Source organism: Halichoerus grypus, chromosome 8 (genome assembly GCF_964656455.1).
Source record: "Halichoerus grypus chromosome 8, mHalGry1.hap1.1, whole genome shotgun sequence".
Taxonomy (NCBI): domain Eukaryota; kingdom Metazoa; phylum Chordata; class Mammalia; order Carnivora; family Phocidae; genus Halichoerus; species Halichoerus grypus.
In genome coordinates, this window is record NC_135719.1 from 69,975,064 (window position 1) to 69,981,778 (window position 6,715).

General features: G+C 42.3%; 1 protein-coding gene across 3 annotated transcripts in view; it reads right to left on the reverse strand.

Moving 5' to 3' along the window:
• MGA (MAX dimerization protein MGA) overlaps nt 1-6,422 on the reverse strand; it is a 165,027-nt gene extending 158,605 nt beyond the window's left edge. Inside the window, exon 1 of one of the 3 annotated variants that reach the window (XM_078079497.1) lies at nt 6,344-6,422. The gene's annotated coding sequence lies outside the window, so the exon portion shown is untranslated. Of the gene's footprint in view, nt 1-5,643; nt 5,838-6,051; nt 6,147-6,343 lie in introns of those variants that run through there. The other 2 variants (XM_078079496.1, XM_078079498.1) reach the window with 2 other exon arrangements.
• Nucleotides 6,423-6,715: the final 293 nt, after the last annotated feature.

Here is a 6,715-nt window from a genome sequence, read left to right on the forward strand (position 1 = left end):
CATAAATGCTATTGATAAAGATGGACACACATGCCAAGAAAGTCGTAACCAATATTTTTTATATTGCTTGTAACACAAGTTTGGGTTTGCTTTTTTTTTTAAGACTTTATGTATTTATTTATCAGAGAGAAAGAACACAAGAGGGGGAGCGCGGGAGCAGTAGGCAGAGGGAGAAGCAGGCTCCCCACTGAGCAAGGAGCCCGATGCGGGGCTCGATCCTAGGACCCTGGGATCATGACCCGAGCCGAAGGCAGACACTTAACCGACTGAGCCACCCAGGCATCCCTGGGTTGGTTTGTTTGTTTTTTAAGTAAAGAAAAAATAGAAAGTACAGAAAAAGAAAACCATAGAAAAGTAAACATTTAAAAAACAAATTCAGGGCGCCTGGGTGGCTCAGTCGGTTAAGCAACTGCCTTCGGCTCAGGTCATGATCCTGGAGTCCCTGGATCGAGTCCCACATCGGGCTCCCTGCTCGGCAGGGAGTCTGCTTCTCCCTCTGACCCTCCCCCTTCTCATGTGCTCTCTCTCTCATTCTCTCTCTCTCAAATAAATAAAATCTTAAAAAATAAAAATAAAAAACAAATTCAAAGAGCAACAAGTCATGTTGATAGTATATACTCTAACCCCAGTCCACTAATGAGAAAAATATTAAATCCCAACTGAGGGACATGTTACAAAATACTGACCAGTACTCCTCAAAACTGTCAAGGTTATCAAAAATAAAGAAAGTCTGAGCTCTCTTTTGTCAGGTGCGTGGCACTGGCAGGATGAGCAAGCGCTGCAATCTTCATACTGCAAGAAGTTCTGTAGCCACCGACTGAGATCAGAAGTGACATGGTAAACAGAATAAGAAAGCTCATTTAGGCACAGCCCATAAGGCCAACCCTTTGGGAGGCATTTCCCAGGCAAAGGAAATTGTGCTGGAAAAAGTAGGGGTTGAAGCCAAACAGCCAAATTTTGCCATCAGGAAGTACATCAGGGTCCAGCTGATCAAGAACGGCAAAAAAATCAGTCTTTGTACCCAATGATGGTCGTTTGAATTTTATTCAGGAAAATGATGAGGCTCTAGTTGTTGGATTTGGTTGTAAAGGTCATGCTGTCAGTGACATTCCTGGAGTTCACTTTAAGGTTGTCAAAGTAGCCAGTGTCTCTCTTTTGGCCTTACACAAAGGCAAGAAGGAAAGACCAAGACCATAAGTTTTGATGGTGAAAACCTGACATAATGAATTTTCATATGCCAAAAAAGAGTCTGAGAAACTATTATAACCAAGAAGTTCTCAAAGGGACATAATTACCAAAAGTATTGTGGCTGTGTAATAGTTCTGAAAGGCAATAGCTTCATATGAACTCTCTGGAAATGCCTTGGAAAATCAAGCAATCAGCTTTGTTTGCAATGAAGCTATAGCCATCTTGATAATACATCCCTTGTTTGTTTTCACCTTTTCCTTACCTCACTTCCTTTTCCTCCCTCACACCTTCTTCCCTGGAATTTCACCCTTTAATAGAACATTAGTATAACAGCATTATCTACAATAGCCAAATTATGGAAACAGCCCAAGGATCCATCAATTGATAAATGGATAAAGAAGATGGAATATTAGTCATAAAAAAAGAATGAAATCTTGCCATTCGCAACAACATGGATGGAGCCAGAGAGTAGAACGCTAAGTGGAATAAGCCAGAGAAAGACAAATACCGTATGATTTCACTCATATGTGGAATTTAAGAAACAAGTGAGGGGTGCCTGGCTGGCTCAGTCTGTGGAACATGCGACTCTTGATCTTGGGTTGAGTTTGAGCCTCACACTGGATATAGAGATTACTTAAATAAATATTAAGGAAAAAAAAGAAACAAAACAAATGAGCAAAGGGGGTTAAGCGTGGCGGGGGAGAGAGAAGTAGGCAAACCAAGAAACAAACTCCTAACTATAGAGAACAAGCTGATGGATACCAGGAGGGTGGTAGGCGAGAGGATTGGGATAAATTATTGGGATTAAGGAGTGCCCTTGTTTTTTTTTTAAAAAAAAAAAAGGAGTGCACTTGTTGTGATGAGCTTCAGGTGATGTATGGAAGTGTTGCATCATTACACTGTACACCTGAAACTAATATTACACTGTATGTTAACTAAATGGAATTTCTTTTAAGTTTTATTTTTAAGTAATCTCTACACCCAATGTGGGGCTCAAATTCACAACCCTGAGATCAAGAGTTGCATGTTCTGCCAAATGAGCCAGCCAGGCACCCCAACTAACTGGAATTTAAATAAAAACTTAAAAAAATAATAAAAATAAAGCACTAGTACATTAAAAAAAAGTACCGTGGTATCCTGGATGGAATCCTGGAATAAAAAAAGGACATTAGGAGTGCCTGGGTGGCTCAGTGGGTTGGGCGTCTGCCTTCAGCTCAGATCATGATCCCAGGGTCCTGGGATTGAGTCCCACATCGGGCTCCCTGCTCGGCCAGGAGCCTGCTTCTCCCTCTGCCTGCTGCTCCCCCTGCTTGTGCTCTATCAAATAAATAAAAATCTTTTAAAAAAAAGAAAAGAAAAAGGACATTAGATAAAAACTAAAGAAATCTGATTATACTGTGGACTTTAGTTAATAATAATGTATTAGTATTTATTGGTTCATTCTTTATAATACATATACCATACTAACATAAGATGCTAATACAGAAAACTGGGTGTTGAGTGGGTGTATGGGAACTCTATTATATCATCTTTGCAGTTTTTCTATAAATCTAAAACTGTTCTAAAAAATGCTGCTTGTTTTTTAAATTCATCCAAAACCCTACCACTCAAATAAAATCACCATTACATTTGATGTATACCATTTTATTTTATTTTTTTTTTTTTTTTTTAAAGATTTTATTTATTTATTTGAGAGAGAGAGAGAGCGCAAGAGGGGGTAGGGTTAGAGGGAGAAGCAGACTCCCCGCCGAGCAGGGAGCCCGATGTGGGACTCGATCCCGGGACTCCGGGATCATGACCTGAGCCGAAGGCAGTCGCTTAACCAACTGAGCCACCCAGGCGCCCTGATGTATACCATTTTAGACTTTTACGTATATTTTAGACTTTTAGACACGTATACGTACAGTCCTACAAAAAATGCAATCTTCCTACACATTTTACCTAACAAAATATATAAGCGTTCCAAGTAATTAGTAGAAATCTATATTATATCTACTAACTACAAGGTATTATCATCTATGAAAGTATCATATTTATTTAACCGACTGCCTATTATTTAACTTTTTTTCCAAGTTTTAGCTATTATAAAAAAATACTACAAAAACAACTCTTTAATAAACATCTTTCCAAACTTACGAATTAGTGCCTTACAAAGAAAAGCTGCTGAGTCAAAGGGCATACAGGTTTTGAATGCTTTCAGTACATACAGCCAAAATACCCTTCAAGAAGGATGTTCCCATATAAATATCCACTAACAGCAGTGTATGAGCATGCCAATTTCCTCACTCCTATGCCAATACAATATTAACACTTTATTATGTATATGCAAAAGTGCCAGACTGGGGGTTGGGGGGGGTTGCTTTGTGTTACTTGATTATAAGTAAAAAAATAATGAATCTGTATCTTTATTGGTTATTTTTCTCTATGTATGTGATCTACCTATTCACGTATCTTTAGCCCATCTACTAGATATTAAAGTCATTAAATTTACAAGTCCAACATATGGTGCAAATTTTTTCCCCCACAATCTGCCTGGCATTGCTCATCATTGGATACCCTACACCTGAAAAACTGCCTGGCACATAGTAAGCACTCAATAAATATATTAAATACTGAGCGAATAAATGTCTTTAACTTTATAATGTTTTTGCCAATTACACATTGTTTTATGCAGTAATTCAAACAATACCTGCCTTTATGGATTCTGCCTTTACAGTCATGCTTAGAACAGCTCATCCCATCTCAAGACTGGAAAAATGTTTACCCATTTTTTTAAAGTGGTTATTTTCTGACTTGACATTTAAAAGATTTTATTTTTAAATAATCTCTATGCCCAACGCGGGGCTTTAATTTACAACCCCGAGTTCAAGAGTGGCAACCAACTGAGCCAGCCAGGTGCCTGCTGACTTCACATTTTATATTTAACTATTTAATTCACTTGGATTTTATTTTACTTACATTTGGTAGGATTCCATTTTATTATTATTTTTCAAATGGTTAGCCAATTGTTTCAACACAATTTTGAAATTCTCTCTCAACTAACGTGAAAAACCACCTGTATAATACTAAATAGCTTTAAATATTTCTAAATTTATTATTCTGTACCACTGCTCCGTCTATTCCAAAGTTACTACTCATTTTGATTATCATAGCTTTATTTATATATTCACTAGTACAAGTTCCCCACACACACACACACACACACACACACACTTCACTCTTTCAAAACTTTTCTTACTTTACAGATTCATTCTTCCAAATGAACTTTGGAATCATTGTCAAATTTGCAAAGGCATTATGGTTGGAATTATGTGAAATTATCAGCCACATGAGCTAATGCAAGTTACTTAATCTCTCTATTTTCCTCTTTGGTAAAATGGAGGTAATAGTACTTACCTCGTAAGTTTGTTAACTAAATGAATTAAGACATACAAAATACTAAGCTAGAAAGATTTTAACATTATAATTGTTCAAAAGTGGTAACTATTGTTATAATGCTTACTCAAAAAATGTTTTCCAGATTGCGATCCCACAAAATTCAAAGGCCCTTTAAGATACATCAAAGGGTAGCACACAAAACATAAGCAGTGATATGAAAAATACAGAACAGCCTGCTTCATTTCACTAAAGCCCTGTCCCTTGACAAAATGAAGGGCTGGAGCTGGGAGCAGAACACCATGAAAAACATCAAACAAAGGTCGGTGGCAAGGAAGCCTCAAAAATTTTACAAATATTGTCCCACCCAGTGGAGAGGACGACTTCTAGGTCCTTCTAGTCACAGCCTTATGGAGCATCAGCAAATCTCTTCTACTTGTTCCCCCAGCTCCACAGTTAATAGACAATACTACTTAACTCTTGACTTCTTTCCAGGATACACATAGAGACTAGCCCTCTAAAAGCCAGAATACTTTTCAAAGGACAGAGTGGAAAGGCAGAATATAAATGCAATTGATAAATATGGACAGATATGCCCAGAATATTATAAGAAATTATCTCCAGGTTTCCCACATCACTGTGATGGGAGGGATACACTGTGGATTTCTTTTTTCTTGTGGGGAGACGGGCTTGTCTCATTTCGTTCCTTAATTCTTATTATCTGCATGAGACTGGGATTAGGTAGAGGTCACATACCATAGGGAGGCCTTAAAAAATCTTACACAGAAATGAGAAAATGGAGGCCGGGAGTGGCAACAAGACTTGCTCATTACAGAAGTAGCCAAAGGCCTATACCCAAGGTCCTCTCAATTCCCAGACCACAGCTCATGCCACCACACCATACAGCCTCTCGCCGACGACTGCCACGCTTCGAGGTGGGAGGAGCAAAAGCAGACGGATCACGCCGCAGCAAGGACACTAGAGAAAACCACAGGTCGGCGCAGTCGACGGCACGTGACTGGCCACGCCTCTCCCCCACCACCCTCCCCCTTCCCCGCGCCAGCAGCACGCGCTGCCAACCTCGTCATGTGACCTTCACGCGGCCCCGGCGCTCCCCCTGCTAGGCGACTCTTTCCAGCAGCCATTTTGCCGAGAACTTGTCGTCCGTGCTCACAGCGGGGCAGGACGCCACGAAAACCCGTGGCCAGATTTTACAGGCCGCACACGCGCTTCGAAAGAGCGCTCAGACAGTGAAGGCTGAGCCGAACCTCACTGAACACGTCGCACCCCGGGGCGCCGGGGAAAGCTGTGGGTGCGCCTCAACCTGCGATTGGCTGCGGCGTCCACGTGACGCCCCTACCCCCCCATTTTCCCCTTCCCCCCCCAACAAAAACACCCAAACAGACTCTTAACACCTCGCGCCAAGTACACGCCACTGGGCGCGTGGGGACGAACGGGGCGCGTGGCAACCAAGGCGCCTGCGCGTACCTGCCGGGGCCGACCGGAACGGGCCCACGCGCCGCTCCGCTCACGGGTCCCGGAATCCTCGCGCTGCCGGACCACCCGGCTAGTCATTGGCTGCCAGGTTTGGTCACGTGTTCATATCAGGCCCGCCCCTAACCGCTAATCACCTGGCACCGTGCTCGAAGCGGCGCCGAAAGTCATTCGCACGCGGAAAGGGAGGGTAGTTAGAGGACCTCCTTTTTTGCCGCTTTGGGGTTACATTCATAAAGGGGAAACGAAAAAGCCGGGTCTCAAAACTAAGTAAGCTCACACCTACCGGTTTAACTTCGCGTGCCTCTTCAGGAGCCGGGAACCATCGCCCTTGGGCGCTCCCCGATGCACGCCGGGATACGTCTGGCGCCCCTCAGTGTGCTGCAGAGCATGCCGGGAAAAGCACCTCTCCCGATTTCCTGGCTCTCACCTCCGGGGTGTTCCTTTCATGTCCCCTTGAAAGCCGGGTTCTTGGGCTGGGAGTGAGGCGGTTTGAGTAGTTATCGGAGCGTGACTGGATAGAGCAGGCACTTTCAGTGCCCCTTTTTCCCCACTTGTTCATCTGTGTGGTCTTGGGGAAACCGCTTAACCTTTCTTCATGGAGTATGCATTTAGTAAGTGCCTGTTGAGTGCCTTTGTGAATATTGCAACAAAACAA